This window comes from Nelumbo lutea, chromosome 2 (genome assembly GCF_056320005.1).
Source record: "Nelumbo lutea isolate HS-2025 chromosome 2, American lotus-T2T, whole genome shotgun sequence".
Classification (NCBI taxonomy): Eukaryota; Viridiplantae; Streptophyta; class Magnoliopsida; order Proteales; family Nelumbonaceae; genus Nelumbo; species Nelumbo lutea.
The window spans coordinates 104000063-104013811 of NC_142685.1; the positions used below are offsets into that span (position 1 = coordinate 104000063).

General features: G+C 36.8%; 1 long non-coding RNA gene and 1 pseudogene across 1 annotated transcript; one reads left to right on the forward strand and one right to left on the reverse strand.

Moving 5' to 3' along the window:
• Positions 1–31: 31 nt before the first annotated feature.
• LOC148872458 (ABC transporter G family member 26-like) lies at positions 32–5959 on the reverse strand (annotated as a pseudogene).
• A 6526-nt stretch (positions 5960–12485) lies between these two features.
• LOC148872459 (uncharacterized) lies at positions 12486–13304 on the forward strand. The gene is made up of 2 exons (XR_016106630.1): positions 12486–12604; positions 12700–13304. It is a non-coding gene; the product is annotated as an uncharacterized LOC148872459 (long non-coding RNA).
• Positions 13305–13749: the final 445 nt, after the last annotated feature.

Below are 13749 nucleotides of genomic sequence, written 5' to 3' on the forward strand. Positions count from 1 at the left end.
ATGATGCATTTGCAAAGTAACATAATGCATCTCACGGCCAAAGATGCTTGTCACCTCTGAATCCAAGCTCCAGCTTTGCAATTGGAGGTGTCAGCACCACCAGGCCCGAGGTAAATTTCGCGAATGCAGAATCCTGATCTTGATTAAACTTTGAATATGAAGTCCTAAATTAGATATCTAATTTTAGCCTTTGCCAAAATCCTGTGAGAGTTTTTGCACTCCGCTGAACCAATGCATTGTTTATCTATACTAATAATTAATATTTTAACTCTATTTCTTCCATATAAATAATTATAACTATGAGTATCTTTCATTGTCTCGTATCTTTAAAGATCCTTTGAAATACCAACAAATTGTGAACTTGGGCTGAAGTGTGGGGTTTCTGCTTTCATTCAACTTCTTGTGGCATCAATAGAGCTACATTAACTAGGATCCCATGTTGAGAACCACAACATCCTAAAGAGTCTAATTCCTGGAGTAGAAGAGCAAACAAGTTTTTTGTGACAAAAGTAAAAGTTGGTGCTTAACCAATCATTTTTAGTATGTCATTGATAAAGGTTAGAATGATTGAGATTTCACTAGGACAAGTGTCGCAATACCCTTGGACCAGGAGTAAAAACTTCACTAGATGATGTTGCAAATTGCATAAGCAATTGTTCTTATATGAGTTGAAGTTTTTATTCCAAATCGAATTGAGAATTTCGTAACTCCTTGAAAAAGAAAATCACTACTTGTTAGTATAAGGCTTGTTTACACCCCAAAACCAAAAACACCCCTGTCTAGCCATTCTCAACAGTTTCCCAAAGAGTGATGCAAGTGTGTTATTTATACTTTTCGGAATGAGCCTCAAAGTTGAGACTCAAGGCAAGACTACCTTATATACCTTTTGGAATGAGCCTCAACCTGACAGGCTGACACAACCCCCCTCCTTTGAGGCTTGGAACAAGCAGTGTTAAACAATATCACATTGGAGAAGTTTCTCATAGATGATAAAGATATCTTTCAAAAATTGAAAAGAGTTTTCCCTCACAAAAAAACTGGTATAATGCAAAGTATAAAAGTTACCAAATGGCCTTAGTTTCTCCCAAATGTCTCTTTCCTTAAAAAACACTGTTTTTGAAGAATGTGTGGGCCTGTTTTATTAGAAGTAAAATACTGAAAGCTGACCTAGATGTTGAACACCCTCTCAATAAGCACTTGATCTAGATTTATAGCTCTTATAAGGCATAATGTAATTGTTGTCTGGGTTCCTTATATCAGCGGGGTTCAGCAGCCTGAATTTTATTCTTCCATTCTGCTGTACCTAAATTTTGCCTTTCTGAGGTAGAGCTTTACCTTTTATAGAGATTTATTTCCTTTCTAATTTCCTTCTTATTCAGGGTTGTAATTGAATATAGTTCATTCAGGTTTAAATTATTTATGTAGCCTCTCCCTAGTCCATATATTTCCAAAAACATGATAGGTTTGAGTGACTGTTCACCAAAATAAAAAGCATCAAAAAACACAAAAGAAAGAAATGAAATAAATAATAGAAAGAAAAAAAATGTCTGAATGAAATGCTGGTGAAAATCTAAAATGTCAACTCCAGGTATTTATTTCCTTATCTGGAACACTGTTTTTCTATATTTCTTTGTTAAGGAAATTTTCATTTACTGTTGCTGATACAAGTATGATTGAGTACCTGGACATAGTAACCTCCAGTGAGGAGAAACAACATTAGGACCAAAGAGGCAATCATCCCAGCTCTTTTGATGCTTAAAACAGCATCAGCAACGAGTTCCCCTGCTCCCTAAGTACAGAATTAGATCAGATTAGTTGTTGACTTGACAGATGACGACCCAGTTAAATTATTTGTAGGTTCTCTACTTACTTGGCTTGTTATACTACAATCAATAGTACTGAGAGAATATTGTCATGAAGAAAAAAGGGACTGCACAAACCTTAGCTTGTCAAAGTAACCTCTGTATCTCTCTCTAAATGTTCTCCTTGATAATATTATAAACTGCTCCCACCAACTCATGGTCCACTCCTTAACTTGAATAGCTAACTGAAGGTGCTGTGGCATCTTTTCCATGCCATTGGTTCTCTGCTTTTTCTTTAGGTTCCACCCAGACTTTGTACTTCAATTGTACATACTGATAGATTGATATTTCATCACAAGATAAGCAACATTAATGTCCTTTAGTCACTGCTGTTGTAACTCATAAAATGGAAATGAAAAACCAAATATTATAGAAATTGTCACCAAGTCTTTTGGGACACTTATGTCGTTAACTTGCCCTGTTGCCAAGTCTAGCAAGAACTCTGCAGGGTTCATGGCTATCTGAGGTGCAAACCTCAATGATGAGAAGTAATCCATGGATTCTTTAGCCTTCCCATAATACAGAGGACATCCCTCTGATATGAGCAAAATCTTGTTGAACATGTGGAACATTCTACTTGAAAGTTGATCAATTGTAATGATAATTGTCTTTCCTGCCTATGGATCCACTGAGTGCAACCATTAGAGTAGTCATCCTCCTCTCTAGCAAGCTTCAGTTCTAGGAAGTATAAAAGAGAAAACGTTACCTTAGCAATTCCTTGAAGAATATGAAGAAGCTTATTTGCAGAGGTGGAATCAAGGCCTGAAGTGGGTTCATCAAGCAACAACAATGAGGGATCCATAAGAATTTCATAAACAACACTAGTCCTTTTCCTTTCGCCTCCAGATATTCCTTTCACAAATGCTCCTCCTATTCTTGTATGGCAACATATATGATGAAAAAGAGAGGGCAATCACAGTTACTCATTATAACTTGTAATCATGTAAATCACTTCATACACATTCAAGCCTCATTTTCATCTAATTAATCTTAGACCTTATAACATGAGTGTTCATCACAAATTTTCAATGGGGAAATTTAGATCTAATTGCATTAGAAACCTCATACAAACCTCTCAAGGCCTAGTTTCTTCACAATCATATCTACTCTTGCAAACTTCTGTTGTTGGCTCATGTTGCTAGGAAGTCTGAGAAATGCAGCAAAAACCAAGGTTTTTTCCACTTTTAATTGAGGGAAGACAACATCATCTTGGGTTACAAATCCGATCTTGTAAATTCAAGTGTTCTCCAGTATTATATAAAATACAGTCTTCATATAAAAGATTATGGTGATTATATAGCTAAATTGATAGCTGAGCTGGATCAGTTCATCTGGGACAGACCCCAAAGGTTGGAATTAAACTAATACACATGAAAAATAGATTAAATCATTGACCTGAGCTGCGACAAGATTTCTAATTTGGCTAACCTCCTCTTAATAGCCGGATTATATGGAAGGTTGTCTTTCCACTACCTGAAGGTCACATCAAAGCAAGGATTTCTCCAGGGCCTATGCTTCCTGTCACACCCTTCAAAATGTGCTTGTAGTTCTCTTGGACCAAGTTCAACTGAGACATCATAGCCTTCACAGGGTTTCTAGAGGAAGTGTGCCTGTTTTTTACCTTATATTCCACACCTTCAAGTGTGCCTTCACAGGGTTTCTGGATGATATTGTATCACCTTTTTCTTTGGGGAGTTTTGATTTTTATGTCTTCCAATGGTTCTGTAAATTTCACTTGTATGTATTTCATCCAGTTTTGTTTATTTTGTTATATTGATAAGGTAAGATGAAGAGAATACATTTAGGTATTAAATTACTTCCCCATTTGAAGTATGATTTCTCTCTCTCTCTCTCTCTCTCTCTCTCTCTCTCTCTCCATCAAATAAGAAGGACTGCTAATATCACTTTATTCTTTTATCCATTAAGGAAAAAAGAAATGGAGAATAGTTTTCTAAGCAAGCGTTTTATCAATTTTCTGGTTCAGTAGTCTTCTGCATCGATGGCTTTTTTCTTTTCATGCAACAGTAGGCCAATTATTTGAGTTGACTTGTATGCCGATTATAGCAGCACACATGGCACGACACAAGCAATGAGTTTTAGCTTTCAAGTTTCAACTTGAAGTATTGACATGAAATAATATTTGAAAACGTACAATTGCATCTAAATTTTTATGTGTAATAAGTATAGAGCTATTAGTCTCAACTGCTGACAACTGATGGGATAGCCCGTCTGAGCATTTTTGGCACCTTGTTATATATTTGGAATCAAGACCCTTGAGTCCTGATCACAACAGTACTTTTATGTAAATATTTGTGAATCACAAGTTATATTTGCCTAATGTCGTCGTTGTCAGTTGACTGGGAAATTGGCTGGAGTAGGTTACATAGCAAAGACTCCACCTGTTTGCCTCTGGACATAGAGGCAAGGAGGCCCCAATCTAGTTGAGCTCTGCTGGGCTAGAAAGGCCTCAGTGGTCAGGCATATCTAACCAGTCAAACGTGAATTAGTGTTGGTGTGTCAGAAATTCAAACCTGAAGTGAACTAGTGAAACATACACCCTATGGGATTGGTGCTAGTTCTAGCCCCAAATGATGGTCCTCATCAAGGTTAGCTCAGTACCCTTTCTGAAGTTTTGTCATTCTTCCACATGGATCATTTTTCCCAATTGGTCCCCTTGGTTCAAGTGAACACCATGTTAAGCCAGTAGCCTCACTGAGGCAGGGGTGAATAGAATTTAGAAGTTTTGAGGATTAATTCTCCAATGATGGAGTTTGAAATTCTTAGTGGTGGCTTGGCTAGAAAAGGCTATCTTCCCTCAAGGGGTGCTTGGAACATGATAGTTATACCTTATTTTTACAATATATAATTATATAAAAAATTAATTGTGGTTGATCAAAACAAGAATCCTGCTTTTATCACAAATACAAATTTCTAGTGTTCAAGGATAATTATAATTGATTAAATTCTGAGTGGATTGTACACCTTTATCTAAAAGGAAAAAAATCACAAGTCAAATATATACTTATATTAACCAATCTAAAAAATCAATACTTTTATTATATAGCTAATATCAGCTAAACATAGATAGAAAATATACTAAGCATTGCTGACCCTAGTGAACACAGGAACCAATTTCTGTAGGTTGATAGTTTGACTATAGACTGACAAATTTTGTTCTAATTTCTATAGGTGGTTAGTCTGGTCTACTACCCTAGAACGGAATAGCCTTATCACCAGTTTATAGACACTTGTTGAGGCCTTATCCCTGTGCCATGATAAGTTAACCCATCCACCAAGTCCTGCTAAGCAGGCCAGCAATTCAAGCCAGTCGCTACTCACTAGCATCTCAACCATCCACCAACTTTCCTAATTGTTTTACACATCCACTGTCAGTACTTGTTAATGAATAAACAGAAAAGAAAGAAGATTAAAACAATTAATCAAATCAACAGTAATAAAAAACACCATTCATGTCCAACTCTCATCCTTCATCTGGAACACTTTCCTTTATATTCTCTTATGACAGCATGGATGTCCAATTTGGCTATGGACTCAATCAAAGAGAAAGGCAGTAAACAAGAATATCAGAATGCCCGAAACTGAAATCTCTGGAACATTTTATCTACAAACCCTCATAAGACCAATACTAAGGAAGCTGAAGAGCATGCTTCTTTTTGCAGAAATGTTGTGGGATTTTGTTCATGCTTCTATCTTATATTTTGATTTGTAAAGTGCTTATTTCCTTTGAATACCATATATAATGCTAGTTATTAGAAGAAGGTTTGGATCTCTGGGTGCATTCTTAGTGCAAGGAATGTTGGATAATTGTCTGAAATGAGTCCAGTGCAGGAATAGATGAGAGTCATCCGTGCACAGTACACTCTGGTGTAGGTGTAGACATGGGGACCACACCAGTTTGCAGTGAAGTTCTTTGGGTTGGACAGAATTGCATGTTTCCATGCCTGGAGAGCTGCGTAGGTAGTCAGGAGTCTTGGGTTTGGGAGAGGTGGAAGTGGTTGATGATGAGAGGGTTCAGAGAAGAATACAAGGACAGATAAGAAGCCACAGAGGGCTGAACTGAGAAATCTGTTCCTCATTTTGCCTCGGTGGCCTGATATCTAGGGAAAGGTTTGAGTGGAGATTTATATGGGCATGATTACTTAGTCACTCAACTACACCAAAGCATCCGTGGGTGTAGCTGTTAGCAATTCTCCAATAGGCCCTTTTGAGTACCTTTACAGCATGCAGCCCCATGGTTTTGACAGAAGGGACAGGACGATTTTCAAAGATGATGACGGTGTGGCTTACCTTGTCTACTCCTCAGAGGATAACAGTGAACTTCACATTGGGCCCCTCACTGATGATTATCTTGGTGTCACCCATATAATGAGCAGGATTCTGGTGGGAAAACATAGAGAAGCCCCTGCCATATTCAAGTATGCCTTTTTTTTCCCATTTTTGATCGATAAGTCTAAAACATCTTACTTCACCCCTAGTACAACTGTTGTCTTGATTGGTTATTTAACTGTCCTGATCTGTGAGGAATTAAATGTTTATGTTAAATATATGTGGTCAGTACATATATTTATGAGAGGTCAGTACATATTTGCAGTACAAAAAAAAATCACAATTGTTGAATTTGGTTGAGAAATATGCATTGCTGCTAGTACATGAAATGGATTAGATCTTGAGCAGATGCAACTGTATCCAAATCCAAATATAAAAAGCCTAGTTGAATCCAGGTTGAGATCCTATCCAGATTAGGGGGTGTATCGATATCCAATCATTTCCCATTCATGTTGGATTATGGATTGACTTTCCATATCTAGTCTAGATTGCTATTTGAATCTAGGTAGGGTTACACATTAAAATGCTGATCTTCTGATTACAAATATGTGAATTCCAATCAGCATACAAGTCCCTTTCAATCAGTATACACCACCCATATGTGAATTCCAACACTTTAAAACTCTATGGTGTATTTTCATTCTAAATTAGTTGTCATCATTTCAGTTTATTTTTAACCTTTTAAGTTTTTTAAAAGTTATTTTCTTCTCAAGAATTCCTTTTGGTGTAGGTAATATTGACATCTCTTGTTCACAAGAAGGAACTGAATCTAAGAATCATGATGAAAATGCATGGACTTGGGGATGGTCCCTATTGGATGATTTCTTATGCATATTTTCTTTTCATATCATCAGCTTACATGTTATGTTTGGTGATCTTTGGTTCATTGATGGGTAAAGTGCAATCAGATGGGGATTTTCCTTTTTCATTTTTAATTTGTTGCTTGGGTTTCTTTTCAGGTTCTACTGATTTCTTTAACTCGCAGGGTTAAAGTTCTTCATGCTCAATGACTACAGCATACAGTTTGCCTTCTTCTTCATCTTCGTAAATTTGCAAATATCCTTGGCTTTTCTAGTGTCAACGACTTTTTCAAAAGTTAAGACTGTTGCAAGTCTGACTACGCTTGACCCATTTTATCTTATGGTAAAGAGTACTTAAAGCCTACTATCTCATATGAATTGACATGTTCATGATTGCAGTAATAGGGTACATATGCACATTCGGATCAGGGCTTTTGGGTGGCTTTCTTTTCCATTTCTTTGTTCAGGATCCATCCTTCCCAAGTGAATGTAACTGCAATAATCAGGATGATAGCAGACAGTGGGTTTGAGCTACATGGGGAACATATCAAGGAGTTGCATGGTCTGAACCAACTCATCGGTGGGCTTACTATTTGGGGACTTAGACGTGTAAGAGATAGAATGGGTTCCAAGGAAGCAAACTTGAAGGATAAGCCACATCTTCGATCCTTGAAATTAACATGGTGGCCCTCGGATTGGAATAATGGGGTAATAACACCGTCGGTGGCTCCGGATGAGGTAGCATTGTGGGTTTTGTATGGGAATAATGAGGTAGCACCAATAGAGGAGGAAAATGTATTGGAACAATTGCAGCCACATCAAAATATAAAGAAGTTGATCATAGAGGGATATAGGGGGATGAAATTTGCTTCTTGGATGATTAATTCGTCATTGCTCCCAAATCTAGTGAAAGTTGATTTAGTGAATTGTGTTAGCTGCAAATCTCTAGGTTTCTCAGGTCCACTCCCTTTTCTCCTGGTCCTAAGACTATTTAGATTGGAATCCTTAAAGAACATTATCAGTAGATTGAGAAAAGGAGAACCATTCTTCCCATCATTACAGCATCTTGAACTCATGCATATGCCTAATTTGGAGAACTGGTCATTAGTAATAGATGATGTTAATGATGGTGTAGCAGAGCCACAAGAATCATTATCATTGTTCCCTCTACTTCCCAAGCAATGGAGCATAATAAACTGTCCTAAATTGGAAAGTATTCCATGGGGTATGCCTGCTGTTGAAGAACTGAAGCTGAATGCTTTTTGGATGATCAAATCTTTGTCGCTCCCAAATGTTCAAGAACTGAAACCAGATGCTTCTTGGATGATTAAATCTTCGTTGCTCCCAAATTTAGTGAAAGTTGAGTTAAAGGACTGTTTGAGGTGTGAATGTCTTGAATTATTAGGTCCATTCCCATTTCTCCAGGTTCTATTTATAGATAAATTGGAAAACCTCAAGAATATTATCAATAAATTGAGAAAAGGAGAAGGATTCCTCCCATCCCTGAAGCATCTCCAACTCATGGACATGCCTAATTGGAGAATTGGTCAATATTAATAGATGATGATGATGATGCAGCAGAGCCTTGGGGTATGCCAGCTCTGGGGTATGCCAGCTGGTGAACAAGTGAAACTAGATGGTTATAGTGCCAAACTATTAGAGTTAATACTGAAGAACAGGACAGTAGATCAAATCCCAATGGCAACAATTACAAATTCCTCTTCTACTTCTTTTTGACCTGAAGTAAGGAGATCACTTTTGCAAATTACCCACTGCGAAGACCTAAAGTCTTTTCCAGAGGAGGCGATGAATGGCTTGAGTTGTATCCGGATTTTAGAAATTTCAAAGTGTAAGAGTTTGACATCATTGTGTCATCAAGTAGTGATGTAGTGCCTTACTGATCTTGAGAAACTAAAAATCAAGGACTGTCCAGAGTTTCATTCATTGGAGGGCATTGGAGGCCTTGTAATGCTAAAAGTTTTGAAGATTGAAGGTATGCCAAAGTTAGTTGAGCTACCAGAGGAGCTGGGAGAGCTCAAATCACTTCAGAAGCTTTGTCTTAGTCAGTGTTCCAATCTGTCATCTCTACCTAAAGGTGTGCAGTGTCTAACAGAACTACAGAAACTACAGATTGCAGATTGTCTAGAGTTGCATTCATTGAAGGGAATTGGAGGCCTTATGGCACTAAAAATTTTGAAGATTAGAAATATGCCAAAATTGGTTGGGCTGCCAGAGGAGTTGGCAGACCTCAATTCCCTTCAAGAACTTCAAATTCAGCAATGTCCCAATCTGTCATCTCTACCTGAAGGTATGCAGTGTCTAACAGAACTACAGACACTTCAGATTGCAGATTGTCCAGAATTACATTCATTGGAGGGGATCAGAGGTCTTATAGCCCTAAACATTTTAAAGATTGACGATATGCCAAAATTGGTTGGGCTGCCAGAGGAGCTAGGAGACCTCAATTCCCTTCGCGATTTTCAAATTCGGCAGTGTCCCAATCTGTCATCTCTACCTAAAGGTATGTGGACTCTGACAGGACTACAAATACTACAACTTGTAAATTGTCCAGAGTTACATTCGTTGGAGGGCATTGGAGGTCTTATCGCTCTAAAAGTTTTGGAGATTGATGATATGCCAAAATTAGTTGGACTGCCAGAGGAGTTGGGAGACCTCATATCCCTTGAAAAGCTTCATATATCTACATGTCCCAATCTATCATCTCTACCTGAAGGGATGAATCGTCTAACAAAACTGTCTACGCTATGTATTGAATATTGTACAGGGTTACATTCATTGGAGGGCATTGGAGGTCTTATATCCCTTGAAAATTTGGAGGTTAACCATGTTCCGATGTTGGTTAGGCTGCCAGAGGAGCTGGGATACCTCAAATCCCTTAGGCAGCTTCTTATTTGGTGGTGTCCTAATGTGTCATCTTTACCTGATGGTATGCAGCACCTAACAGAACTACAAAATCTACAAATTATGCAATGTCCTCAATTAGAGGAAAGATGCTCAATCAATACAGGTGAAGATTGGGCTATGATATCTCATGTCCCAGATATTCATATATGGTTGTGTTACTGATCTACAGAGAATTAATTAAGGAAACACAGTCTCAACTTTCACATTCCCATACTTTCAACATCATATTCTGTCATCATCCCTTACCACTGTTCCATCCACAACGTCCTTGAGCTTGACGCCAACCCATTTCTTCAGGTTTGTAATCATTTCACTCCATCTTTATAGCCAATTCCATGGGCTTATTTTATCTTCATTTTTGGACTTGATGTTAACGCCTTCTTTTTTTTTTTTTTGTATTATCTGTAGCTTCAGGTTCAATCAAGGAGCACTCATTATCATTACAATTCTGAATTATGTGATTTCATTTCAACCACTCCGTGGGCAATACCTTTTAGGGTTCAACTGCACTTTGTTCCAGTTGAACAAGTTTATTCCTTGCAGATCAAGTGACAACAGATGATATATTTCATGGTAATAAAATAATTGCTCTATACTTATAAAAAAAAAACTAATTGCTCTATTCATTAATTTCTCTTGTTTATAAATGGTTCGTGCTATGTAATTTATTAATAATGATATATTCTGTCTTTTGCTTTTGTTTTCATTCTTGGCAAAAAGAGGAGCACCAAGTTACATTAATTAATTATTATTTTTTGGGTAATGCAATACAATTCTTTAGTGTGTATCCTATGTAATTTGAAGAATTACAGCAGCTATAAGATCCGATTACATTGATAAGTGAACTAGAATTTTTGTTAACCTTAATGTTCTGACTTAGATGATGCATTTTGCTTTTTTCCTCTTCTGTTATAAACGTCATAGCAAAGTAAAAGGAATATAGATCATCATCAACTAAATGAAGGAGTTATCTAACCAGGTAACCAAACATGGGGCCTATCTTGGTGTCATTGTCAGAGGCACACATCTGAAGTCTGTATTCGTAGCTACAGAATAAGTGGGAACAGTATAGTCTTTTTCAAAAAGCTTCCTTATTATTAAAAGTCCAAACAGATAAATAATAGCAAAATATTAAGCTTGTTTGCTGCTTGAAATGCACAGTGAAGAGCCTTGCATTGAGCTTTTACACTCCTCTCTGTTGGAATTTTTTGTTCTGCTCCAATACTTGAATGAATATGATGGCAGGAAAATATTCAATTTATGAGTTCTGTGCTTGTGATTTGTGTTTGTATATGGACATTTATTTTGTACTCCTTGTAAGTGTTATTTTTTGTGTTTGTTGCACAGCTTCTTTTTGTCCATTCAATTTTCCCTCTTTATTGTTTCAGAAAATTCTATCATCACATTGTTTAGTGTAGAAATGTTATTATGAATATAGGTTTCGGAATCTCAAAATTATATCAATTACTGATGTTCTTAATGTGATAAGAGTACTAAGGAAAAAGAAAAAACTGACAAGGTCGACCTTTATGGATCTTCAGTCTTCTATTCTACTTTCATTTTTGAAATTTTATGCATGGTGGGTTTATACCATTGGGTTTCTAACAATGCACACACACACACACACATACATATCTATATCTATATCTATCTATCTATCTATATCTATATATATAGATATAGATATGTAGATATATATGGGAAAATTCCCGATCAATACCCTGTACTTTGGCTTGAGTGACAATTTGGTCCCTAAACTTTAAAATGCGACAATCCAGTACCCAAACTTTCAAAATGTGATGATCCAGTACCTTCCTTTAACCAGTCCATTAATCAGCCGTTAAGTGGCATTTGAAAAGTCAAAAATGCCCTTCAAATGTGATCTAATTCTCTTTATCAATCATCCAAATGTTGACAAAAAACTGAACAGTCCCAAATCCTAGCCTCTTCTATTCAACAAAGTTGGTGACTGTTTAGAAGAATCTAGAATTTGGGACTGTTCATTTTGTTGTCAATTTTTTGATGGTTGATAAAGAAAATTAGATGGCATTCTTAGGGCATTTTTGAGTTTTCAAATGTCACCTAACAGCTGATTAGCGGACTGGTTAATGGAAAGTACTGGATTGTCACATTTTGAAAGTTTGGGTACTAGATTGTGTCATTTTAAAGTTTGGAGACCTAATTGTCACTTCAGCCAAAGTACAGGGTACTGATTGGGAATTTTCCTTATATATATATATAAACTTATAAAGATATATAAAGTAAGGTTAAGGCAAAATTTGATTAGTGTGAGATGAACATCTTGCCTGTAACATTCTTTCTTGTACATCTAAAGAATCATGTAGGGACCATCGTTTAATGATAAAATCCCATGTTGAGAAATATGAGCTATGGGTTCAAATATGAGAGCAGCCACCTTGTGCAAATTTGCCAAAGGTTAGGTCTATATCATGTAGGGACCAGCATTCTGGATAGCAGCAGCAGTTATTCTTATGTGGTATACCTTTTATTTTTGTCTTGACACCATGGTTCAGTCCCATCAAAAATTGCAGAACTCCTGTGGACCACTTAGAATTTAGAAACCAATCTATTAAATGAGTTTGCATGTTTCAGATGAAAATAAGATAGAGTCAAGTTCATTGCATAGGATCATGGCAGTAGCATATTCAGGTACATTATAGATTAAAATTCATTTCTTCTCTTAACCAATTCAATATACTTATTTTATATTCTTTGCTCTTTCTGTATCTTTTCATGTGTAACAGGACCAAGTGGAAATTCTCCACGAATACAGAGAGGGCAACCACAAATTGTGGATATTCTTGCAAGCTTTGATGTGAGAGGATGGAGAATTATGTTTTGCAATCAATGCAAGACCTCCCTCATGAGGCATGTGTTGCAGTTAAAGAAGATTATTGAGATTGCCTAACTAGAATTAGGCATTGTTTACTAGATCCAAATGTTTTGTGAAATAAAAATCGGAACTAGAGCTGGTTTCCTTTTTCTTGTTTTCTGGTTGTTCATTGTTAAGGGGTAAGGGGAGGTTCATGGCCAGTTGGAGGGGTTACTTAGGAGTGGCCCCTCAAGTGGAGTCCCTGTTAAGCCCTCTCCAGTTGGCCTTGGCTCTTGGTTGGAAGATGGGCAGGGGAGGTACAAATCCCCTATGTCTGGTTGCAAACTTGCAATCTGTCTAGGAGGAATTTGGGTCTCCTTGAAACCTTTTCTAATCTAGTCTTTTCTTTTAAAAAAGCTTGTGAGCCAGATAGATGTTTTGATTTGCTTACATGTGGGAATTACATGATACTAGAAATGCTTTGATTATTACTTTTGTATTTTGAAATGGAATACTAGAAATCATTTTCTTATAAAATAATCTCACAATTACCTGTTCGTACCAACTAATGGTGTTCGTAGGATCTCCTAAGTAACTTCAATAACAGCTTATTAGATGAATCTTCTCTTTGCTCTATTGAGTATTGCTTTTATCAATAAAGCAACAAAGGTGTTAATATGTGTAAATTGACTAATCAACTAGAATATTTCGTTGACCTTCTTCTCAAACTTTATGATGCATTTTGGTTTTTTGTCCCTTCTTGTATAATTGTTGTAACAAATTAAATGGACTATAAACTACAATCAATTACCAGAAGGAGTTATCCGACCAGGCAACCACAAATAGGGCTTATTTTAGTGTCATAGGCACATTTGAAGTCTGTTATTGTAGCTACAGAATGAGTTCACTGTAGTCTATATTTCCATAAGAAACTTCAACTAAATCAAACACCCTTCTAAGTCTTGTTTGTGTTCCATTAATG